General features: G+C 39.2%; 1 pseudogene; it reads right to left on the reverse strand.

Annotated features, from left to right (window-relative positions):
• Positions 1-25,923, reverse strand: part of LOC141418105 (ATP-binding cassette sub-family A member 13-like) — a 47,521-nt pseudogene extending 21,598 nt beyond the window's left edge.
• Between the last annotated feature and the right edge of the window lie 1,619 nt (positions 25,924-27,542).

The following is a 27,542-nucleotide window of genomic DNA, read 5'->3' on the forward strand; positions in this document are numbered from 1 at the left end:
CTGAGCTAGCAGCAGCAAGGAAGAAAAGTCCCACCTGCAGGACCTGATCCCACACATCCTGACACCTTCTCAAGACAGCCACTCATTTTGTACGATAGTAAGACTTTAGAAATCAGACCTCGTTTCACAGATCCCAGAGAAGAGAGAGAGAAGAATTCATGACCTGTGTTACATACAGGAATACTTTCAAATGTGACTAAACCTGGATGGGGCCAGCCATGAGAAAGTACAGCTGAGGGGCTCAGGGGTCAGGGAACAGGAAAGGAAATGGGAGACAGAGGGAAGTCCTAGTGATAATCTGAGGTCAAGCACGATTGGAGCAGCACAAGATGTGCTACTTCAATTATTTAGCTTTTTATTTCATCCTTTTTCTGTGAAACTGGGAAAGTCATTTATAGTCTTTGATGTCTTCACTGTGGAAACCACACCATAGCAATGAACAATCTCTGTAATTGGGTTATTATTTCCAATGTCTCATGAGCACTCACTGCTCTATTTCGGTAATGATGGTATCGTGAGAGAATTTCGGGGCTGATGATGTTGGTAAAAGGGCCAACTATCTTAAAAGAAAAAGGACATTGTTTCAGCAGCACAGTTGATTGGAATGAGCTCGTTCACCTCTCTCCAGATTCATTTCAAAGATTTTCAGAGATGTTTCAAGATGTGCATTTTGAATACATTTGGATCATTTTTCTTGTTCGACTATTCTTATCACTTCTTTCTGACTCATCTTTCTAAGAATTGGCCCACAGCAATGTATAAATGTAAAAACAGTTTTCTTATTTAGCATTCTCATTATGGCCACATCTGTTATGGTTTCTAGACTATATGTTTGTCATTTGTAAAACTGCACATCTGTGCTTTTGTCTTGTATCCATTATGATTGCCAGACACTTAATATACGTCTCCAATTCAAGTAGTCACTTTTGGGTTCATTACTCTTATAAAATGTATACTTTCAGAAGTACTAACACCCAGAGGTCTATAAGCATCTATATCAAAAGACTTGCCTTTACATAAGTATGTGTGGAGAAGTTTATGTTCTTTTAATCAATTCATCATGAGTTATCCATGGGATATGGAAGTATGAAAAATGTAACTCAGATGGTATTAGGAAAAATATGTGAACTCTTCCTACTGGAAGGCATTTGGATGGCTTTCTCCCTCACTTTCTTAATCTTGCCTGGAAATTGTGGCTTTTCTCAATTTTAAAATTCTTATCTTCATTGAGTAATATAAGCCAATTTAAGTGGTAGAGTGATACAAACAAACTGTAAATTTGAAAATAGGGTAAAGAATAAAATTAAATTATAATTCAATCCAAAACCAATCAAAGGTGATCACTGGTTTTCATTTTAATGTAAGTTACTTCTTTTCAGGGTTTTTTCTGTGTATACATATTATTATTGAATTATGTTTTATGTTTACAACTTCAATTTTGTGGCTCATTCTTGACCTTCCCTTGATTTTTTCCCCACAGGTAAAACATGAGCACAACTGATATGCTTCACTGGAATCAATGTGCACCCAAGTTCTTTACTCTTGTGGATTCAATAATTTGTGATACTCCTTTGAGTTAATATCTCAGATGGCTATCTTTAGCATTTTTTTTTTTGCTTGCAATGTATCTGCAGTATCATTTTTGAGTCACATTCTGCATGAGTATATCTCTGACCTATTTATTTCATGGGTAACATCTTCACTAGGCACAAAATTTGAAGTGTGCAGCTTTTTCTTTCCAAAGGTAACAAAGTCAGAAACCAAATTCTAATTCTTCCAAGATGCAATAACCCAAACCTGTCAAGTCCTCCCTCTAACACAACAAATATGCACAGGATGATTCTCACAGGTACCAAGGACATGGCAGTCACCTGGGACTGTGAATCTTGAATGATACAGTATCGAGTCCTCTCCCCCTCCCCCCCAAGTATCTCTATCACCTTCCATAAATCCAGATAAGGTACTGAAGAAGTCTCCACATTTCTCTGACAACAGGCACTGATCAGAAAAGCTCCAAGTAATCCAAAGCAGAAAGAGTGACCTAGTAAAGGAAAACCTTTCCAGCAACCCCTGGGGAAACTGTCCGTACTCACTGCTGATCTTCCACACCCTGCCTGACAGACAAGCACAATGGTTTCTCCTCTGGGGCCCAGTGGTTATTTGGACTGCTACCCCACTAAGGAGCAACGACTCTTAAAGAGGGAGAGGGAAGAGGGTTGCTCACCAACCCCTTCACCAGAGATCCCTTCCATATCAGGAAGCACTAACAAGACCCTGAGCCTCCACGTCCACCTGGTAGCAACCCAACTGAACATGTTGCACAGAGTAGGATCAGTCAGTACTGTGGCATCAGAGTCTGCAAGGCTCAGAGAGACACTGATGTCCACTCCAAACAGACAAGAAGGAAGGAGACAGATGTCAGATTATTCTCAATGCCTCACAGCTGTTCATGCAGTATCTTTATTACACAGATCAAAGATTATTTACTGTTCACAGGCTCATTCTCTCTCATTACAAATCAAGGATTTACTCCTGGAGCACTTATCTTATTTCACCAAAAGTAATGCAAGAAGCCAGACATGGTGGTGCAAGCCTGTAATCCCAGCACTCAGGAGGCTAAGGCAGGAGGATAGTGAGTTCAAGGCCAGCCTGGGCTACACAGCAAAGCCCTGTGTCAAAAACATACAAACAAACCCAAAACAGTAATGCAGGAAAAACTATTATGTTTGCAGTTATTCTTCTCAGGTTCATTTTAGCTCTGCTTCCTTTTCCTACCATGCACTGTTCTTGGACCCACTATTTTGCTCCCTGAAGCATGCAGCATCCTAAGTGAATTTTAGCCTTCAATAGGGTTCAGGAGTGAAAAAATGCATATGGAACCACAATAGACTCTGAATAGCTAAAGCAATCTTAAGCAAAAAAGAACAGAGGTGGAGGTATCATATCCATCTTAGAAGCTTATACCTGTGGAAGAAGAGCAATGAAGCCACTAACTCATTCTGCAAGGATGGCAAGGATTTCAAAGGAATTAGGTGATACCTGAGCTAGGTCTTGAAAGTGAGCAGGAATGTGTAACTTTCCATCATGCAGAGCATAGGGAGGCAGTCTTAACAGAAGCCATGCAGGTACAAGGACCCAGAGAGATTGCAGTCCACTGGACATAAAGGCCTGGTTATGCCCAGGGGAGACGGTACAGGGCATGGAAAGAGGTGAGGCTCAAATGACAGGTTGGCAGTGTAAGAGTGGGCCCATTTAGAAGCATGGGTGTATTGCAGACATGTGTGGGAGGCACTAAAAGTCCTGCCTATTGGGCAAGAAGGACAATTTTACCATTTTAGAAACACTTTTTCCCAGTGAAATGTCAACATGATTGTGTTTTATTGCTGAATCAATGTAAGTGGAATCTTGACAAAAATGCTTTCAGAAGAAAGGATGCAGAAAAGGAAAGCACTCAGTATGTGGTACATGATTAAAGGGTTATGTGAAGTGACCTGGGATGGGCACACAGAACTGGATTGCTGTTTGGTTTTGGTTTGTTTTCAGTATTTGGCTTCACATATAGCACCAACAATTGGACATCAATGGGAGAACCTAAAAGAAAGTGAGTGAGCAGCCTCTGGAAATATGAGGAAGAGAAAATTCCAGGCAATGGGCCATGATGGCACATGTCTATAATTCTAGCTACTCAAGAAGCAGAGGCAGGAAGATCTCGAGTTCAAGGCCAGCCAGGGTAAAGTTTGCAAGACCTTATCTCAAAAGCAAAGAAGAAAACAAAAGGGTTTTGGACATGACTGAAATGTTAGAGTACTTCCCTAGCATGTATAAAGCCAAAGTATCGCTCCACCACCACCACCAAAAAAAAAAAAAAAAGGAAAGAAAACTCCAGGCAAAAGGGACTGTGATTTGAGGTCCATGTATAGAAGGACCATACCAGACTGGTATGGTATGAGTTGAACGTTTGGCAAGATTGGTTGGAAGGAGTTTGAGATGACACGGGGTGAAGGAGGGCCCTTAAGTCATAGAGAGAACTTTGCTTTTTGTTATGAGATACAGAACCCTTCTGAGATTCTGTCCCTTCTGAGGGACAGACACATTCCATGGGTGACATGGACACTTATAGTGAGATGAGATGATTGGGGTCAGAGTCATGGACAGCCACAGGAAACCACAAAAAAGGTTAAGATCAGAGGGCATCTAGGCCAGGTGACTAGTAGTAAAAATACCAAAAACATGCACCTGTGGGATTTCAAGGGCAGAAGGAAAAGATTTGCTGGTTGCCCATGGAATGTACAGGGAAAAGCAAAGTCAAAATTAGGACTTTGCCCTCAGATAACTGCTAGATTCCTCTGGGATTGTGACAAATGTTATGACATTAAGTATGATTAAACTGCTGATAGCATTAAAGAAGAGACAATGTGCCACCAATATGAACAACTATTCTGTGTTCCTTTCATCCCTTTCTGTGCTCCAAATTTTGCTTATCCCCAGGCTTCAGGTGGCACTACCCCAGCTCCCCGAACCATCACCCAAAAACTCTTGGCACCCGACGCAGCCAGAGCAGAGCACCTTGGAGAATTCACTTTGCAAATCACTTACTTAGCCAGGCAAATGCCAGCCTTCAATCCTGTAGAGACTGGCTCCACTAGGATGGTCTATACCTTTAAGCTTTTCATTGATTCCATGCTTAAAAGGAGGGGTTCTGACAAACTAAATTCACTGGGAAGAGAAAAGAGACTCACCTGGGTTCTGCTGAACCAGACTCTTATCAAGTGACCACCATCGGGGTTCAGAAAGTTCCTTCATCATGAAGATAGGAATGCTAATGTTTTCTGAGACCCCCATCACAGGACCACTATGATAAGAAGGCAATGTGTTGTCTTTGTACTCAGTGATCCACATCTTCAGCTCTGATTGCCTGGATGCCCCTGGGTCCAGCTCTGTGGGAATGCTGGGGTCCAAACCATGGGCAAGAGACAGCCTCTGCTGTCAACTTCATCAGAGTAAACTTTGGTTTCACTATGATGTTATGCTAATAGTTGCAGCTCGATCCATTTCCCATAAGAACAGGCATGAGTCAAAGGATGTAATAAAAATATTTTTGTTCAGAGCACTGCTAGTGGGAATTTTTAATCAATATTTTGATAACACTCACAACACACCTTCCTGTGGTGCTGTCTTGAATGTTCTCAGTTTATTGCACAAACCTCTTTTCCCATGGTGACTACACAAATGGGTCAAATTAGAATGGGAATATTGGCAAAAACAAATGAAATGCCTTTAACAATTTTCTAATAATGAAAATAAATGTATTTTTCAAGTCAACACAACTTTTCAACAAATGACAAACTTACTCCTTTCAGTCAGTGCTTTTTGATGAGCATTTCTGAAAGATATGACAATCCAGGAAGCACTGAATATAGGACACAAGTCAATCAATGACTAGTTTCCAGTTACCATTGCTCTATTACCCGAGGGCCAGGTAACAACTTCAGGATAGCCCCTCTACCCTAGACCCTGCTGAAACTATAAAACCCCCCCAATCCTAAATCTGCTTATCCCACCTGGCCCTGCTCCTTCCCACAAAAACTATAACAGACCACAGTTTCCCTATTCCCTCCTCCTTGGCTGACCCTGAAGCTTCCCCAGTGACCCTCAGTGTTGAGGCATGCCCCTTTCTGTGGTATCTGTGAGTATAACAAGCCATTTTTCCAGTAGTAATTGTCCTCTGATCTGTTGGCCTCCTCACACCTGAATAGTAACAAAATCCATATTATGAGAAATCTTGTTAAATTTTTATAGAGTATTGGGCATTTGAAAAAAACAGTCACCTCTCCCAGTGTTGCATATTGGCTCTGTGCAAGAGAGACCTTAACTAATCATGCTGGATGAAGGCTTATGGTACTTGGGTTTTTCCTACACACCAGTCTCCACAGGTCTGGAAATTGCTTTTGTCCGATTCCCCTATACACAAGGCTACTATTAAAAATCATCATTTGCCCTGGTGTCACACTCTAGTTTCCTCTGGGGACTGAGATGTTCTATGTAATCCTCTATCAGGTGTTCTATGTGTTCCTCATATCCTGCCCCCTTGTGGTTTTCACAGGCCATACCCACTGCTTCTGTCTTCCTCTAGCCTGAAATCTGAGCATCTTTTGGCTGTCAGAACCCCATCCATAACCATGACCCAGAGACCAAAGCCTTAGGCAGCCCACAGACAACTTGCTGGCAATAATGGCGCCAACAGGTTTCAGTTCTTACTGCACCCTTAAGCCTCCGCTTTCCAGGGTCAAGGTCCTGTCTCAAGTCTAGCGTGAATCCTCCTTCTGCCCCCAACCTCCAATCAGCATGAACCATAAGATCCTAACCAATCAGATCATGCTGAGTCCCACTGAAGGGTATTTAAGCTCCTGCCCCTCTCTCCCACTCTCTTTTGGCTCTCTCTGCTCTCTCCCTCTCCCACCTGGCAATAAAGAATCTCTTGGCCAGATCACTCTTCTCCACGTGGTCACTTTTGGGGCCCATATTTCCTTACACAACTAAGAATAGATAGTTAGAATTCTAGTTGCTGTTGATCTCTGACCAAGTTCCAGAGCTCCTACAAAGCTACTTAAATCAGTTTATTTTCCTAGTTGTTCATTTCCTATTTGTCCATGGGAATAAGAGCATGAAGCCTCCTATTCTGACATTTTGCTTTCCTCATCTGTAAAGTGGTTCATCTGAAGGTGTGTGCCTACTGCAGGTGGAGAAAACTTCTGGGAGGATAAGTCATTTGTCCCCCACTCATCTTAAAGGAGGACTGTTGATGGCAGCCACTCTGCTTCTCCAGAGCACATCGTACAGGTTGGAGGAACAGAGGAGGTTGGCCAGCAAGTGTTAGCATCACAGGAAGTTGTTGAGACAAGGATGGGCAGAAAGGTACAAGGAGTGCTGCATTGGGAAATTGTTGAGGGCTCGAGAAAGGGTCTGGACATTTCAGAAGACTGGTGGGAATAAAAGCAAAGAAACAGGTGAAGAAGTAGAAGGTGCAACAGCTGACTGCCTTTCAGGATTTAGGGCCATGGAAAGCAAATAAAAGTCCATTGTCTAAATCAGCTTACTAGCTGAATAGAAGACAATCACTCAGTTCCTCAAAAAATCCTCAGGCTACTTTCTGGTCATGTAGTTCATATTAATTTTTTTAATCAAATCTCTACCTTATGTGTAAGATTTACTTATGTTCCTTCCTTCCCTCCTTCCTTCCTTCCTTCCTTCCTTCCTTCCTCTCTCCCCCTTCCCTCCCTCCTTTTCTTCCTTCCCTCTTTTCTTTCATTTCTTCCCTCCCTGCCTCCCTCCCTTCTTCCTTCCCTTCCTCTCTCTCTCCTTTTCTTTCTTCCTTCTTTTCTTTCATTTCTAAACTCTCTCCTCTCTTTTCCTTCCCTCCCTCCCTCCCTCCCTTCCCTCCCCCCCTTTCTTCCTTCCTCCCTCTTTCTTTCTTTTTTGACAAGATCATTCAGTGAAGCCCAGACTGGCTTCAAACTCAAGATCCTCCTGCCTCAGCCTCCTTAATGTAGAGATTATAAGGATGTGCCACAACAGTATTTATTTACCTTTTAATCTGACTTGAGGAGAGGAGATATAATAGGAACAGAGCCTAGTTTTTAGAGTAAAGCTCAATGTATGAAATAATTAGTCTTGTATTGTCATTATACTTAAAAATGATAAAATGACAAGTTTTGTTTCTTGCAGTCTCATAAAATCTGGTAAGTCCCTCTAGATAAGTCTGAGAGGTTGTTTGGTTTTCCTTCTGTTCTATCTCCATATTTCCACATATGTGGCCACCCAGTGAGCACTATCAATCAGATGTGCTGAGTAGGACAATAATTCAGAGTCACCGCCAACCAGCCCCTACTCTTCTTAAGGGAACCTTTACAGACTCCATTCTCTGTACCTACACTGCATGCTGACCTCACAATAAGGTCTGTGTACACTTTGATGTTTCCTCTAACATTCATGCCTTTTTCAGTCACTAAACACACATTTTACAGTTTCTTGATTTTTTTCTAGTCATGAAGTTTGGGATCAGGGTCCTTGAGCCATGTTCTCAGCCTAAGTTCTTAATCTTAAACTCTGACCTTTCTTTTCTTCACCACACAATCATCATCACCTCTCTCCTTTACATCAGTGCTACAGCTCCTGTTCACCATCCACTGTTCCCATGGCCCCTTCATATGCTACCTGACCAGGAGCTTCTGCCCACTCTATCTGCCTCCCTCTTCCATCTGGCTCATAATAAGACATTCCAATGTTTGTCTATTTTTATTTCATTCAACATTATTCTTCTTCATGTTAATTCTAAACCACTAGATTATAAAGCATGGCTTCATTTTGACTGCATGCTGACTGCATCCTCTAAAAGAGTTCAATTGTTTAACTGACCTTTGGGCATGATTTCACATATCTCTGCTCTCTCTCTGTTATAGTCTACATGTCAGAGGTTCACAAATGTTTCTAAGTTTCCTTACTAATCTATGTCCATCTCTGTCCCTTTAGCCTTCTTCATTTTATAGCGATCAGAGTCAGGTTGCATGTAGTGCCCAACTTTCCCCTATATTTTCCAAGTGTCTCCCATGGATTCATTCTCATCCCTCCTGTGTCATGTGAAGGAAGACATGACTATATTTTCTAGATGAAACCCCCCATTTAGGTTCTCTATCTGCTTCTTACCATGGCTTCATCCATCAGTTTTTCTTACATTTTCTTATTAATATCATAGTATTGTTATACTGGGGGATACGTTGTGATGTTTACAAAAATTGTTACAATATATCATAGATGAATTCACCCTCTCCATTATTCTCCTTTATCCTCCCTCCCCTCATTCCTGGAATAGTTTCAACAGGTCTCATTTTTCCATTTTCATACATGAGTGCATAACATTTCCACTACATTAACTGTCCAACACCCCTTCCTTATATCTTTATATTTTCCCTGCTCCCACTTGTACCAGTTCCCAGACAGGACCTGTTTTACCCTCCTGTCCTCACTTTTGGAAAAATACATTTTTTTTTGTTTAGGAGAATTTCATTATGACCATTTCTATATGGAAATATATATATATATAATATCCTGAATTTGTTCATCCCTTCCATTTTCTTCCTTTCGACCTTAGTCCTCTTTTTATGTAAAAGTGACTTCAATAGGTTTAAAAATTCTATATTCATTCTTTTATAGAAAGTACATCAACCATGTTCACCTTCTTTACTTCCTTCTTTTACCCTCCCTCCCCTGTTTGTGCCCTCACCTTAACATGACCTGTTTTTCATTCTTCATTGAATGTTCAAACATTCTTGAATGTTCAATATATTCTTCTTCATTCCATCAGCATACCCAGTCCTTCCATTGTTTCTTATTTCACATGTACACACACACACACACATGCATACACACACACACACTTGGACATGCATGTATGTATGCACACCCATGCATGAATACATGAGTTTCCCTTCACTCTTTACACAACCAAACTTCCATAAAGCAACAAGAGTTACCTGCTTATTTTCCTAAATCCCTCATTTTCTCTGTTTCATTCCTTCTCTTCTGATTTCCATTCCTATGCCCATCACTGGATTTGCCCCATGGAGGTTGCCCACCAAATCTCTACATTCTCATTCTTCCTGATTATTCTGGAATAGTTCATCATTTTTCCTGACTTTCTGCTTGAAATTCCTTCCTCCCCTGGACTCTGTGTCAAGATCTCCCCACCCTGAGGGTTGCAGCATCTCTGTTCTTTTCCCATTGTTCTGCCTCAGCCCTCTTTTCTCTGTGCCTTTGACCAAGGCAGGACCTCACTTACTGACTGCCTTTATCTGTCATTTTAAAATTAAGATTAGAGCTAAGGTTACTTATGAATGCTCTACTGAATTTTTCTCTCCAGCTTTCAAAATCCTCTTGCACATTTTCATGTGTATGTGTGAGTCAGCCAGTGTCTCTGATCCTATGAAATCACCTCTGCCTCCTGACACTTCTCACAATGCCATCAGTACTGTAACAGTCATTCAATCTAAAAAGCTCAGATTTATATTGCAGATTCCAAAGTCCTTTCTTGTCCTCATTCCCTGTGTTCCAACCTTTTTTTCTCATTTATCTGAATTTCATCATGTTTTTTCTCTGAATTTACCTTAGCCTTGCCCAGGTTACCTCTCAATTGTGAGAGGCATTCTTCCAATAGGTCACTGAATTGCAACCAGTCTCTCCTTTAATTCATGGCCTCCAGATCATTGGTTTTAATCTACCACTTTGATCATGTTACCCTTATCCTCAACTATTGGGAGAGGCTATCTACTATGAAAGTCCATACTCCTCACCCCACTAGTCAAGGTCAAGCAGATTTTGACCTCAAATAATCTTTCCAGAAAGACCACCAATTATCTCTCTACACTCAACTTTTTGATGAGGTCAAACCGTACTCCTTCATGGAAGCTGAGTGAAGCTACAATTTGTCTTGGAATGCTAAGCCCTAAATGGCTTTTTGACTTTAAACTTCTGCCCATCATTCAAGATCCAGTGTTAATGACTCCCCTTTGTGAAGCATGCCTGCCAGAAGTCATCTCTCAGTTTGATGTAGTGGACAAACAAAGGTTTGTCACTAGCTCAACCTTGACTCCAGTCATTTCCCTACCCAAGAACCAAACTTACTCAGAGCCACAGCTGGTAGTTGACTTTTCTGAACATCGATTTTCTAATTGATAAAGTAGGCAAACATTGCTCATTTTACAAAAAATGATTTGAAAATTAAATGACCGCACAAATATTAAGTAGCTAATAATGCAATTCAGACCCTTAATAAAATCACTATTTATAAATTTAAAAATTGATATGGAAATTAGATGAGACCATGAATATTTTGGATCCTTAATAAATATCACTATTTTTGTCCCTACTCCTTATGACTTTATGCTTCTTTTGCACTTCTCTTAGTCACACATTTGTAATGGTTCAGACTACCCTTTACTACTAAAAATTATTAGAATGCCACAAAAGAAATTTATTTTTAAAAAAATTGGTAGTGGGCTGTATTGGTCCTACCCAACCTCGCACCTTGAGGCGTGTGGTCCTTATTTACGAAGTTGACTTTCAGCCAGCTGCCGACCTCACAACTCAAGGTAAGCTTTGCTTTACTAATAAATCACTCTTCACTGTCTTCAAAAAAAAATGGTAGTGGGCTATAGCAGTGATTAACTGCCTGCCTCCCATACAGGAGGCCCAGGTTTAATCCCCAGCACTGTCACAATAAAGGTAGGGAAAAGACAACAAATGTAGAAGAATGAGGAAGGATGAAGTAACATAGAAGCAGAACAACTGTTTCACATTAATTTATGCTTCAACAAATATACATTGCAAATAAATCATGATGAATATGGATGGTTGTTGCTCATACTTCCTGGTTTTTTCTTCCTTTTATTTAAGACACTAAATTAACTTGATAAATTATCATTTACCTACTCAACTAAAGGAAATGAAGATTCCCTTAAAACAATAAATTAATTTTGGATTCCAGAAATGGACTTTTTCATTGCCAGAATAAGAAAGCAAAGGTAGTCAATCAGTGATTAACATGGATAATTGACAAGTTCAGGGCACAACATAGATCAAATTACAATGGTCACCTTCCCAGTGATAAAGTTCTAGGATGGTCTATAATCTCTATTCTAGAATTCCATAAAAATACTGTCCATAAAAAGTGAATTTATTTTTGCTTCTCTAAGATACTAAAGTCACAGAATAACTTTAAGAAAGAACTCTCAAGTTACCACTGGTTCCCTCCTCTGACAGATGAAGTCAGTTTCAGATTGCTTAGACATTTAATGATACAGAGCTTGCAACTCTGTATGTCTTTACACATGGATTAACTGTGAGTAGAAAACTTCCCATGGCTCTTCACTTTCCTAACAAAACCCTTTTTGCTTCTTTTACCTTAAAAACCATTGTTTTTTTGGAAGTAGTCAATTACAACATATGAAAAATAACATTACCATATTTTCTACAGTCCGCAGTAGGCTGTGTAACCATAAAATAAGGTTGTTTAGATGGTTTAAGTAGGAAGGCAGGGAGTGGGAACCCTCCTGATTGATTATATCAGAGCTAAAAAACAAAGATAAGTTAATGGCTCTCGTGAAACCAGTTCTTAAATCTATTCTGGGGCATGAGCACATGTATCAATTAGCTTCAATAGTATCAAATGCTGGACTCACAGCCATGCTCCTTCATGGCTGCCAGAAAGAAGTCAACTCCAGGCTGCTAATTTTATATTGATCTCAAGCATATAATTTGCAGCTTAAAATAGATTAATTATCCCCAGAACAAATGTGTATGCTGCTCTGCAATTATAGTCTCGCAGGGAAAAGGGAACCAAGGGCTATCATTTTTTTTCTTTTTCAGTTGGTAAGCTAATGAAATTTGACCTGCAAATTAAAAGCATGGAAGATGATCAGAAAAAATGATTACGTTCAAATTAACAACAGTGGAACGTTATTTCCTCAAAATGAATTGAACATTTGGTGAGTATGAAGAATAAAGTCACATGCCTGTTGGATAGGAGAAAGGTAAGGAGGAAAATAAGAGAAAAACAAGGCTAATAAGTTAGAATAGTAAGTGTCATTACAAGTACGAATCAAACCATCACTACAATATTTCCAAATACTAATATTTTATTGAAAACTAAATGTTCAGTTGGAAAAGCTGGTAAGTGTCTTCAAGAAACACAATGAATCAACTGAGGCATTGTGAGCTCATTTCTCTAGACAATTCTGTCTTTGTAGCAAGATAATCCACTTGAAGAATTAAAGGTGCCATACAGAAAGTTAACTCCAGAGAAACCTATTCCAGTTTTCATAGAAGTTAATGCAAAGTGAGAGTCAGATTTCAAGCCACTTGGCTTCTGACCCTTTATGCCATGACCAGTTGTTTTTCAGTCAGCATCCTGTGTGGAAACTTGTGTTCATGGGAACAGATAAGCAATACACTATTGTTCATGGAGTTAAAAACTAAAACAAAACTTTGCTACCCAAGACTGTTCCTTCATTGTCTCTCAGCCCACTTCATTAAACACTTCAGAAACAGGTCCTCCTATCTCTTTCATGCCACTAACTCCCTGTTTCAAATATTTGATTAAATTTGGAGTAATCCTTGACAATCTCCTTTTAAACTATAAGGAGGAAGGCAGCTTGTGACCACCCTACTAAGGAAAGAATGCAGGACATTCAATGAGTGTTCACAGCTAAGCCTAAACAGAGAGGCATAGTGTGAGCTACCCACCCCCCTCAAGAAAACTAAAGTCGTCATATAATCCCACGATTCTGCAGCTCAGATCACACTTTAAAGGATGTCTGCACAACACAAGATTCTTTTCCATACAGCCCTGTATCATCACATAACCTACACTGTCAGTTGATGCAATTCAGGTCCATCATGGTTCTTGCTGAGGCAAGCTTCTCTATTCAAACTTAAGCATTGGGATGTAGGGAAAGCTATGGTTCAAGGAGCAGTATCACTGAAGTTCCAGACTCCTCTGTGCCTCTCAGGGACCCTGAGCTCCACAATGCTTTTGGTGACCTTAACAAAGTTCTCACAGTCATACCCTTAATCTTTAATTTGAAGCTGTGTCTTTCAGTGTGGCTAGGAATCTCCAACCCAGGTCTTTTGTGTATTTATTTTATCATATCATTGTTGTACTGGGGGTACATTGTGACATTTACATAAGCTCTTACGATATGCCATAGTTGAATTCACCCCCTCCATCATTCTCCTTTATCTCTCTCTCCCATTCCTGGAATAGTTTCAACAGGTCTCATTTTTTCATTTTCGTACATGGGTACATAATATTCCCACCATATTCACCCTTCTTCCAACCCAGGTTTATTGGGTAATTTCTCACTTCTGTCTTCAAAGTTAATGCAAATGGCACTTTCATCAAATGTTTTGTCACTACATAGTCTTTTCGACTCCTTTTACTGTTTTTTTTACTTTTTAAAAAATTTTTATTTTATTTTTGAATTATCATACATTAAAAATATGAGGGGATTTCATTGTGATAATTCCATAACATGCATACAGTATTGTCTTAAACAAGCTCACTCCTTCCATTATATTTCCATTCCTCCCTTCCTTCTCTAGAATACTCCTAATTTTTTTTATTGTTGTACTGGGTAGGGGTACATTGCAGCATTTATAAAAGTTCTCACAATATATCAAATATATCATACTTAAATTCACCCCGTCCATCATTCTTCTTTACCCTTTCCCCCATTCCTAGAACAGTTTCAACAGGTCTCATCTTTCCATTTACACACATGTGTATGCAGTATATGCACCACATTCACCCTCCTACATCCTTTCCTTACCTTTTCTACCCCTTCCATTGGTAATAACCCCCCACCCCAGGCAGGACCTGTTCTACCCTCCTGGAAGTTAAGAAGGTGAATATGGTTGATGTTCTCTCTATATAAGAATGTATATAGAATTTTTAAACCTGTTGAAATCACCGTAGGAGGGTAGAAAGGAGAAAAACAGAGGGATGAACCAATTCTGGTTATAATACATATATACATGGAAATGTCACATGGAAACTCCTTTTTACTTTAAAAACTTGTTCTTTTGAAAGTAGTAATCAATTACAACATGTGAAAAATTACTGTATTATGTCCAGTCCACAGCAGGCAGTAAGTGTGGAGGCCTCTGAGATTTATAATTACTATTATATAGCAGAATCCATGGCAATAGATGCTTGATACAGTAATTAGCAGTGGAAGGAGCTGCTACTGTAATAAAACCTGAAAATACATGGCACCAGTCATGTTCCCAGAAATGGTAGAAGCTTAGAATTCTGTTGAGTCAAGTGGAGGCTAGTGCAATAGAAATTCCATTGCCTATGGGAGCTGGAATCTCCCACTAACCCTGCCCCTGACCTCCCCACAACGATGACTAGGTTCTCTTAACTATCTAACAAAGAGAAAAAGTAGGAGAGTCAATGGTAGTCTTCACCCTAGATTAGGAGTTTTCAAACTTTGTTTTGTTTCATTTGTTTGTTTTAATCTTTGTTTTAAAATCAGAGTGATTTTTTTCAACTATAAAATGATGTCAAGCCATGGTATAGAAAGAAAGGTAGAGCTGCCTTAGAGGAGTGGAGGCTGGGAGTCAAGAACCTGTCTGCTCAGCCTTCCTTGCCTCTCCTTCCCTAGACTCTGAGGCTGTCCTTGATTGCTCAGTGGCCTCAATTCCTCACCATCCTGTACCCATGCCCTTTACAAGGTGACTTTCATACCCTTCCATCTGACTCTGGGCTCAGCAGCATGACTTGCATTGGCCCACAGAATGTGACATGAGCAGAGGTTTGAGAAGCACATGTCTGCTCCTGAAATTCTTCCTGGCTCTGACATCACCAAGGTGCCATGGCTGGGCTGACTTGCTGGAGAATAAGATACAAGGAGAGATTTGAGACCTTCCCTGTAATTTTATATGTCCCCAGCATCTATTTTGGATATGAATTGGCCCTTCTCCTACCAGAAGCAGGGCTCCATCACCAGAAACATGGGTTCTAGTTCTCTTCTTTCTCCTAGTTCTTCAATGTGGTTGCTTGATGCAATTTCTGCCTGGAGACCACCTCCCTATGGGACAAATAAAGCAGATATAGTGCTCAACTGACCCTTCTGCCCCTCACCACCCACAAGGACTCAGCAGACATGCCATAGTAACTACTTCTCAGTCACAGTGTGACCTCCTGGAACTGGTTCTTGCTTACTTTAAACTCACCAGTTAAAACTCCCCACAGGAAACCTGTTTGGATAAAAGCATGGATCATTGGCTAATAGTCTCTCTCTTTTTCTCTCTCTCTCTCTCTCATTCTCTCTTCTCTCTCTCTCCTTTCTTCTCTCCTTACCTCCTTCTCCCCCATCCCTTACTCCTGATCCCTGACCTCTGTGCATGTGGCCTCTGGAAATGCAATGTGCTGCCCAAGACCTTTAAGTAATAAAACCTTTATTTCTGTCTTGGGTCTCCCCTAAAATCATTGAAAGTGTATTCTCCATCTCAAAAATCCTAAATTAAAACACCCACCATCATCCCAGCTGAAGCCCACAGCCCATCAAGTACACACATGTTCATTCCTGACCAAGGTCAGCCTAATCTGGCTTACAGCAGCAACACCTCACAGGCTTAGGTGGAAGCCTCAGAAGTTTGTAATGATTGTTACAAAGTTGTGTCAATGTTGATAGACGACAGATATAATAATTAACACTGGGAGGGGCTGTTGCCATAACAAAACCTGAAGACAAATAGCATTGGTTTTATGATCAACACAAGGGCAACCAAGAGACACTTAGAGAAGTTTGGAAATAGAAGAGAAAACCTGCATGAATACTGGAGAAAGTGGTAAGAAAACTGCTGTAGATAACTGATAAAATGCTGATCCATATTACATAGTCTCAAAACATTTGGTAAATGTGCCACCTGCACTACCTTTGAAGATAGATCCTAGAAATTGTGCCCAATAAACCTAGACTGGAAATTTCTACCCACATTGAAAGACACAGCTTCAGACTAAAGATTAAGGGTGTTGCTGTGAGAACTTTGAGAAGGTCACTGAAAGAATGATGGAGCTCAAGGTCCTGAGAGGGTCAAAGGGCCCTGGAAAGTAAGGGACATTGCTCCCTGACTTTCTCCAAATCCCAGTGATTAATTTTGGAGAGAGCAGCCTGTCTCCACAAGAACCATGAAGTAGCTTTAATTGCATAAGTAGACCTCCTCCAGTGCTCTGCAGGGACTGCACCAAGGAGGCCCCTCACATTGGGCTTACGTACAGGGTCAGTGAGCTCCAGAGTCCTGCTATCCACTGGCCAGCTGAGAGGCAGCTTTGAGGTATATTTCTACTCATTCTCTTCACAGACAGTGAAGAGATGGGGGTGATGAAAGGGGAAGCAGTTGGCAGGGAGAAAATGGCCATGGAAAAGAGAGGAAGAAATAATAAAAGGAATTCAAATAGGAAAGGAAGAAGTCAAACTAACTCTATTTGCAGATGATATGATCTTAAACCTAAAAGACTTGGAAAATTCCACCAAAAAAACTCTTCTAGACAACATAAATACCTTCAACAAAGTAACAGGATACAAAATCAATTTACAAAAATCAGTAGCCTTTCTGTATACCAACAATGAACAGACTGAGAAAGAATATGGGAAAACAATTCCATTTACAAAGCCTCCAAAAAAATACCTGGGGAAAAAACTTGTGACAGACCTTTATAATAAAAACCATAAACTGTTGAGGAAAGAAATTAAAGAAGATTACAGAAGATGGAAAGCTCTCCCATGCTCATAGATTGGCAAAATCAATATTGGGAAAATGACTATATTACCAAAATCAATCTATATGTTCAATGTGATCCCCATCAAAATCCAATGATATTCATCACAGACATTGAAAACTCAACTGTAAAGTTCATCTGGAAGCACAAAAAACTGGGAATAGCCAAGTCAATACTGAGCAAAAAAAGCAGTGCTGGAGATATTACAATAACTTAAGCATAATATATTACAGGCAAAAGTCCCACTGACCAATGAACAGACACCTGAACAATGAAGGACAAGAACAAAAAAACAGGTCATGCTAGGGGAGGTCACATATGAGAAAGGGAAGGTAAAAGAAGGAAGTAAAGAAGGTGAATATGGCTGATGTACTTCCTATACAAGAATGAATGTAGAATTTTAAACCTGTTGAAACCACCATAAGAAGAGGACTAAGGTAGAAAGGAGAAAAATGGAGGGAATGAACCAATTCCAGTTATAGTGCACATATACATGGAAATAGTATAATGAAACTCTCTAAATAGCAATCTTAAACAAACAAAAGTGTGCCATTACTAAGCACAGTCCACAGCTTCCCAGCCCCACATTTATGGGCTACAGTCTCAAGCACTGTTGATGCTACTGGTGGTTTGTGCCTCTTTGCTCTAAAGCATTATTTTGCTAATAAATCATTGACTCAGAGCTTGAAGGAAAAGACTTAAAAATGTTCTTGAGTTCCTCTTTCAGCTATTCTGTAAATTGATTTTGATCTGACACTGGTTTTATAAATCCTTTAAGTAAGCAAGCTATACTTTATGGTGATCTGAAAATTAGCACTTTGGGTTTTGCTGCATTGAAAGTAAGAGGTTTTCTTTCATTTCTTTTTCCTTCAAAGAATACTTTTCTCAAACTGAACTGTGTTCTGGAAATAGTTACAGGATTTCCTTCCCTAGTGGCTCATAAGCCAGGAAGTATACAGTCCAGTTAGTGAAAAAGGAAGTTAATCTTCTTTTAGGAATATATTATGCCTTCTCAAAACAGAACTTTCATCTCAGGAATGATGAATAATGGCTGCTAGGAAAAGTCACTAAGTAGCAGTAAGAAAAGAAAAAACACTTGGGATGTTCACATATGTAAATTTCTAAGGTAGAACAGAGTGTTACAATAAAACAAGGGGGTAGTGTGTTTGGTCTTTGTATGTAAAGTATGTATGTTTTAAAGTGTGTTTTGATTAAATAATAAGCCAAACACTCAAGATGTAAGTGAAGTAAGAAAGAAAGGCTCCTTGAGAGACTTTCTACAATACAATAAATCATACAGTAAGCATTAGTCATAGGCAATTTTCCCATTTTCCTTGAAAGGGTTTATGAAAATCATATAACCTACATCTTATGAATGTAGCTTAAAGGCTGAAGGGAAAGACTGACCATTAATTACTAAAAGGTTAGTGCAATCATTTGATATGACATCAGCTACCAGCAGCCTCAAGGTGGGTGTTTCAGATAACAGTCATGCTTTGCACCTCACTGCAGCATCAGACACTTTAGCATTGTGGGAAGAAATGCTTCCCCCAAAGGGCCAGGTCCAGCTCAGTTGCACACTTGTACCTGGCAAAGAACATGTCAAAAGACATAAAAGCTCCAAAACCCCCAACTTAAACCTATCAGTGAAGAAGGCCTATCTAAACAAAAAGGAACAAGTGTCAGGACAACACACAAATCACTGGCCACCTAGTCGCTGAAGATATTCCTGCCTTGGACATGTGAAAGCAAAGACGTGCAATAAATAAGGGGGCTTAGAATTGGACAGATGTAAAGTCAAAACAGCTGTGCTGTTTAGGAAGTTATTGCTTATGCCTGCTTTTTCCCTATCCTTCCCTGTAGTAATTTCAGAGTTTTAGGTCTTACCTTAAGATCTCTGATGAACTGAGCTGATATTTGTACAGAGTAAAAGACAGGAATCTAGTTTCAGTTTTCTGCAGGCAGATACCCAGTTTTCCCAGCATCATTTGCTGAAGAGGCTGTCTTTTCTCCATCATATAATTTGAGTGCCTTTGTCAACAATCAGATGACTGTACCTGTGTGGATTTATGTCTGAGTCTTCTGTTCTTTTAAATTGGTCTTCATGTCTCTTTTTGTGCCAGTACCATGTTGTTTTTATTAGTATGATTTTGTAGTATAGTTTGAAGTCAGGTATTGTGATACCTCCAGTGTTGCTCTTTTTTGCTCAGTATTGTGTTGGTTATTTGAAGTCTTTTTGCTCCCATGTGAACTTTAGGATTGGTTTTTCTACCTCTATGATGAATGTTATTGGGAATTAAATGGGGATTGTATTGGACGTATAGATTGCTTTGGATGGAATAGCCATTTTAACAATATTAATTCTGCTGATCAATGAGCCTGGGAGATCTTTTCATCCTCTGATAACTTCTTCAACTTCTTCAGTGATGTGTAGTTTTCATCATTCACTTACTTGGGTAAATTTATTCCTAGGTATTTTTTGAGGCTATTGTAAATGAGATGGTTTTCCTAAAGTCTTTGTTCATTGTTGGTATATAGAAAGGCTGCTGATTTTTATATATTGATTTTGCATCCTGCTCCTTTGCTGAAGTTATTTACAATGTCCAGCAATCTATTCTGAGCAGTTACTATGTTCCAGCTACTAATCTGGACTGTGGGACTCACCTATAAATGAAATAGACTGAATTCCTCTATTTCATGAGAACAAAGAAAGCATTTATGATGTCTGAGAGGTTTTTGGTGGAGTTTTTAGAGTTTTTTAGATATAAAATCATATATATAATACATCTCCAAACAGGGATATTTTGACTTCTTCCTTTCCTATTTGAATTCCCTTATTTCTTCCCTCTGTCTTATTACTCTGGCTAGGAATTCCAAAACTATGTTTAAAAAGAGCGAGAAGAGTAGACATCCTTGTCTCATTCTTAACTTTAGAGGAAATGGTTTGAGTTTTTCCTTGTTTAGTATGATGGTGGTATAGGTTTGTCATACATACCCTTTATTATGTTGAAGGACATTCCTTCCATTCCTAGTTTTTTCAGAGCTTTTATCATGAAGGGTATTGAATTTTGTCAAAGGCTTTTTTCTGCATCCATTGGGACAGTCATGTGGGTTTTGTCCTTAATTCTGTTTCTACTTTATGACATTTATTGACTTACCTATGTCAAACCATATTTGTACATCTGGAATGAAACCAACTTGATCACGGTGTATGTTTTTTAGATATGTTGTTGAATTCAGTTTGCCAGTATTTAATGGAGAATTTTTGCACCTATGTTTATTAAAGAGATTGACCTGTAATTCTTTTTCTGTGGTTTCCTGGTCTAGTTTTGAGACAGTTCGACAGTGTTTCTTACCTTTCTATTTTATAGAGAAGTTTTAGGAGTGTTGGTATTTAAAGGTCTGGTAAATTCAGCAGTGAATCCACTGGGTCCTAGGCTTTTCTTTTTTGGGAGACTCTATTGGTGCTTCAATTTCATTGCTTTTCATAGGTATGTTAGGTTGTTTATATCCTCTTGGTTCAATTGTGGTCGGTCAAATGCATCTATACATTTATCCATTTCTTCTAGATTTTCCAGTTTATTTGAGCATAAGTTTTCAAAGTATTCCCTAGTGATCCTTTGGATTTCATTGGCATTTGTGATACATCCTTTTTCATCTCTAATTTTATTAATTTGGGTCTTTTTCCTCTTCCTTGTCAGATTAGCTAAGGATCTATCAGTCTTATTTATCAATGGCTCAGAAATTAAAAGAAAGGATCAACAATGGGGCTACATGAAACTAGAAAGCTTCTGCATGGCAAAGGAAACAGTCACTAGACTGAAGAGGTGACTCACAGAATGGGAGAAAATCTTTGCTCTCTATATATCTGACAAGGGATCATAACCAGTGTTTACAGGAATCTAAAAGCTAAACTCCTAAAGAATCAATGACCCAGTAAAGAAATGGGCAAATGAGCTGAACAGGAATTTTTCAAAGGAATAAGTCCAAATGGCCAATAAATATATGCAGAAATGGTCAACATTCTTGACCATAGAGGAAATGCAAATCAAAACCATGCTAAGATTCCACTTTACTCCTATTAGAATGGCTACCTTCAAGAACACAACCTACAACAAATGTTAGCAAGGGTGTAAGGAAAAAGGAACCCTCATCTACTGTTGGTAGGAATGTAAATTAGTACAACCACTATGGAAATCAGTGTGGAGGTTCCTCAGAAAACTAAAAATAGAACTGCCATATGATCCAGCAATTCCACTCCTAGGCATTCATCCAAAGAACATAGGTCAGGATTCAATAACAATATTTGTACACACACCCTTGTTCATTACAGATGAACCTATAAAGTGCCCTATAACTGATGAATGGATTAAGAAAATTTTTCTCTCATATATGGAAAATAGATCCAAAAGATAAACTTCTATACTTATGTACAAATACAAGCATAAGCATATATACATATGAGTATCTATGTAATATAATATATAATATATATAATATATATATCAGTACATATTTGAGGTGATTAGGAAGAGGAGGGAAAGGAAAAGATAATGATAGAATGTGAGTAATATTAAAATGCATCGCATCTGGATAGGAAAAAGTCATACGGAAAAGCACTGAAAGCTGTTGGACAATGCAGGATAGGGGAAAGAGTAAGGCAAGTAATAGACAGGGTTAGACTGATTAAAGTACAGTATATTCACAGGTAAAATACCAAGGCAACCTCTCCTGAAAAATGAACAAACACTTAAGCAATGAAGTGTAGGAATGTAAAACAGGTCATGCTAAGGGGAGGGTAAATGAAGGAGGTGAATACGGCTGATGTACTTTCTACACACATGTGAATATGGAACATTGAAACCTGTCCAAGTCATTTTAAGATGGGAGAGAGGAAGAGAGAGGATGAGAGTAGGGATGAAACTAACCAAGGTATGTTGTAAGCATATAAGGCAGCATCACGATGAAACCCTCTGCACAACTGCTATATACTAATAAAAATGTTTAAAAATATGAAAAAAGTAAAAATATTCTTAAAGGGAAATAAACTGATCTCACCTAAAAATTAGGTTTGCTTTGATAATAGCTACATAATATGTCCCAATATATGCTAGAAAATAATATTATTTTCTTATCAAGTTATGAATGATGGTATTTTCACATTGAGCTATAAATCTTCTCATGTGTATTGTCTGTAAGGGAAGAGAGATTTATATGACCCTCACCTGAAGAAGGGATTTCTGAACAGTCCACACTATGACTTACAATTTTCTTCAGAGATTATACAGTAAAATATGACTATTAAAATTATCTTTAGGAGCTACATTGTACAATCTGACCATTAATATTTCCTTCAGGAACTACATGGTGAGGTGTCTGTAAGAACCCTTAACTACAGTGAGCAACCCCGCCTCTGCACAAGTCCTTGTTCTAACTGGGTTTTCTAGGCTAGTGTGAACCTTGAAGGTCCCTACTACTGAGGACAGAAGGTGCCTTCCTGGAATCATGGAGAATGTCCTTGTTTCATCAGGTCTGTGATGAGATTATGAGCAGACACGATGCCTACACTCTACAGACAGAAGTGATTTTCAGCCATTTCTACACTGATGTCCTGATATTAACTCACACTCACTCTTTCACACTGGGTTCACCTTCCTCCTAGAATCTACTTGGTATGATTTCTCTCTCAGTCAAACACCATACTATTTCCCTCTTCCTGAAAGAAAGCTTTCATTCTGTCATCTCTACCCATTTTAAGGTTGTGCTGACTTTTTTTCTTTGGAAACAGAGTTATTCACCACTTCTGCATTCTTACTCTGGATAAGGGCACATTCCTTTACCCCAGCCCTCATTTTCCCACACCCAGAGAACCCTACCACCTGTTCTCTATAATTCCGGGGGGAATAATCATAATTCATAGGCTACTCCTGCCAGGGTGTGAAAATCCAGGACTCCTAAAAGCCTGGAGTTCTTTGCATCAGCTCTGTGTCCATCCAGACTTTTTGGAGCTGAGGGGTTCAAGGTTATATATGAAAGAATTTCTTGGCCACCAAAGACAGTAGCAATGTTTCCAGTTATTATAACTATATATCTATAGCTATATCTATATTTTCAAAAATAAATTATGCTGTTACTTGCTTTAGGTCTATTAAGTGAAGACCTATCTTCACAAACAGTAGCAACTTACTTGTTCTACTTACACACTATCTAAAGGAAAACAATTCATTTTTCTCTTTTAAAGAATGTGTACCTATAATTATTCTTACCTCCTAGTAACAAACACTGGGATTTAATCTGTTCTCTAGCATTCCATGCTCAAAACATGCATCTGGATTTTCTTTGGTTTCCTTAATATTTTCTAAAACAGGAAGAAAAAACTACTATCACCTTTGCCTGAGTTCTTGGTTTCATGTGTTTATACTTACATCTTGAGCTTTATTATCAACTTCAACTTGTACTCCAAAAGACCAACCTCCAAGTCTAGTAACAGTAAACATGGTGTTAGTGCGTTAGCCATGGGGTAGCAAGACTTCTACCCAGAAGCCATTTCATTACCAACCATACTAGTTATAGTGGAATCAGGGCAATAGCCAACTGGGAATCTCTGGCCTTGTGGCATGACATCTAGGCATGCATATGCATGACGGGAGTGACCAGGATGCTAATGTAGGCAAACAAGGAAGGCTCTGCTTACAGAGTAAGACTGGATGAGGCTGGCTACATTAGAGATGGGTAGCTAGAACTTACCATCCTGCTAAAAAATGCATGCTTTATAAAAATATTGATATGACCATCAGCACTCTATTTTAATTCATAATCATTTTCCCTACAAACCTGCCATTCAGGACTGATTGGTCCATCATGATCCTGTAGCCACCCTGGTTCTTCCACCCTTCCTACTCTGCTCTCTTCCTCTTCCACTCACACAGTGCCCTGTTCAGGACGGTATTGGTGAACTGCACTTTGGTAAAAGGGACTGTCTCTTTTCAGTTCTCCCAATACCCTATGTTTCCATCCATTGTATCAATTGTCACTCTGGGTTTTCATCCTCTACTTGCTAGATTAGTTTTCATGCAGATCTATGACTTTTTCCTGATGGAAATACATCCTTCATCTCCATATTTCCACAGGCTGTATGGTATGCAGGACTTACTAAGTTCCCATAAATAGATGACATCAGAAATAAAAGCACATATTAATCTTTGTTTCCCATTCTCTGCATAAAAGAGGTTGAAGAGCAGTCATGGACCACAGCACTATTACTCACAGTGAAAACTGAGGAGAAGGAATAGGAATATGTTCCTATCTAGCTGGATTGAATTCACCCACTCTTTCAACAGTCATGAATTGAATATCTGATGTGCCAGATGGATACAATTCTAAGTTCTGGGCACACAAGTTCCTACCCTTATAAAGCTAACCATTGGGGTTAAAAAAGAAAACCAGACACTGCAGTACATGTTTAAGGATGCTAGGAGGTGAAGCAAGAGGACAGGGACAGGAAAACGATACCAGGACCAAGGAGGTCAGTGTCTGGGGTGGGGTTAAGGGGGATGACAACATGCATCCCTAGCAACATCAAAGAAGAGGCAGGGCCAGGGTGGTGGGGTGTCCCAGGCAATATGGACAGCCTGTGGGATGCATGCATTTGCAAAGCAATGCACAGTGTTGAGAGGCTTAAGAAGTTTGATATGATAGTGTGCTGAATATTACTGAGACCTAAAGCAATTAGAAGGACTCATTCCTGTCCCCCTAATCTGGAGTCACCTCCTTAGAGTCAGCATAAACAAATATTTTCCCAAAAAATCACCAATAAGAAATTTTAAGATACCATACTGGATGCTGCATAGTAGAGGGAGTTGTAAAAAGAGACCATTACTTCATTATGCTGTGAACTCATCTGCTCATATGCCTGAAAGCAGGAAAGCCGCTGCTCTACACTTCCACCAATCTTAACTGATGTGATTTCCTCCAATGCTCCAAAGACAAAAAGTCAGCAAAGAGAAATCTGATTAGGGCTTGCAGCAGGGCTTCAGAATTTTTATGAGCACCAAGGTATTAGACTTTTGAGTTCTTGTGAACATTAGCATCTGAAACAATAGGTTTCCAAAATATCACTGACTTCCTATTATCTATGGGTTCTGTATCTACGGATTCAATCAAGTGTAGATGGGAAATACAGGGAAAAAAATCAAATTGCATTTGTATTGAATGCGTACAGATATTTTTCATGTCACTGCTCCCCAAACAACACAGTGTAACAACTATTTACACAGCATCTACATTGTGTTGGGAGTATAACTCATCTAGAGATTATGTGAAATGTACAGAATGATGTGTATGGGTTCTATGCAAATATGACTTAAACATTTATGGATTTTGATATCCTCCAGGGTGCTGGAAATAATCCCGCAGGGATACAGTGAGACAACCATACTTCAAAGACAATAGAAAAGACCCAGTGACAGTTACACACACACACACACCACACACACACAACCCCCTTGGTTTTCAGATGTTACCAGCAAGTACTCTTCAGTGTTGAAGCCTGAAAGATTGAGTAGCGTGTGAACCAGGCAGTTGTTTCAGGTTAAGGAGCCTGGGGAACTTCTATCTGAACACTTCTGTAATTGTTTTCAAAGAGATAAAATAGAAAGGTTTTTTATAACTCAAGAACTGGTTTACTGACATTGCTTTAAACTACATGTGATTTTTCCTAGCTTTCAATTTTTTTTTTTTTTTTTGCAATACTGGGGCTTGAACTCAGGGCCTTCACTGTGAGCCACTCCACCAGCCCTGTTTTTGTGAAGGGTTTTTTGAGATAGGGCTGGCTTCAAACAGATCTTCCTGATCTCTGCCTCTTGAGTAGCTAGGATTACAGGAGTGAGCTACTGGTATCTGGCCTACCTTTCAATTTTTAATAAATCATCTTCAGCCTTTTGTTCATTTTGATTTCTGAAATTCTCTTTAACAGTTATGTACATTTGAGAATTGTGACAGAATTCCACTGGGACCTGTGCTGTCAATTATGCCTCAGAACTTCAAATCCTTTTCTGTATGAAAGTTTGAGCAGATTCGCAAGAACTAAAAAGGAAAAATGTTTTCACTAGAGTGATCTTGTGTTTGATGAAGCTGAAAGAGGGCCAGAGGCAACTAGTGGGAGGAAGGTAAGCAGGAAAATTCAGAAGTTTGAATTTCTTTCCTAAGTGTTGAAAGTAGAGCTCCAGCAGCTCTTCCCAGGAAGCTCACTAGGTGACAGCACCAGGTCTGAATTGTGAAATGACCACACCCAAGGAAGAAGGCAGTGTTCACCAGATTGCAGATGTTGTACTGCATTCACCCCACCACAGACAGAATTCTGAATGAATGAGCTTTCTTTCCATGTTGCTAGAGTAATATAAGAAGATAATATATGAAAACAGAAATGACTTTGGCTCTCAACTTTTCATTTCTACATCTGTAACTTGTTTTTTCATTGCAAAATGGGAATAAAAGAAATACCCTCACCTAACACATGGGTTTGTTTCTCAGTTCAGATATGTGGGAAAGAATTATAGCAAAGAACACTAATGATATCACTTTTAGGTTCTTGAGAGGAAGGTTTGTAGAAAGACTCAAAAGAATATTATTAATTGTTGTAAATTTCAGTTCATCCAAATTCTCATTGATATATAGAATCTAAAAAAGTCTAATTCAAAGAATCAGAGAGTAAAATGATGAATGCCAGACTGGGGGTGAGAAGTGTGAGGCATTGGAAAGAAGTGGGTGGAAGTACACAAACCTTCAGTTAAACAGGAAGAACACCTTTAAGAGATCTTGTGCACAACATGGCAACTATAGTAGAAAACAATGTGTTGCATATTTGAAAATAGCCAAGAGGGTAGATTTTAATTGTTCTCACCATGAAAACATCATAAAGAAATACATTGTGGAATGGGTAAGCCAGGGTATTTAACTTTGCATTCCTTCAGGAATACTCCCATTTAGCCATCCCACAAAGTATACAGGTATGAAACCATCATGCTGTGTACCACAAATACATAAAATTTCTACTTGGGAATTAAAATAGATAGTTTGATAAATAATTCAGCCAAACTCAATTGTCTGACTCACAGACTACATAACCTTTAAAACTTCCCTGCCTCTAGCATTTTTTCTCTCCAATTCACCTTATTACTGTATCAAGATACCTCTTTCTCTAACA

Source organism: Castor canadensis, chromosome 2 (assembly GCF_047511655.1).
Source record: "Castor canadensis chromosome 2, mCasCan1.hap1v2, whole genome shotgun sequence".
Taxonomy (NCBI): domain Eukaryota; kingdom Metazoa; phylum Chordata; class Mammalia; order Rodentia; family Castoridae; genus Castor; species Castor canadensis.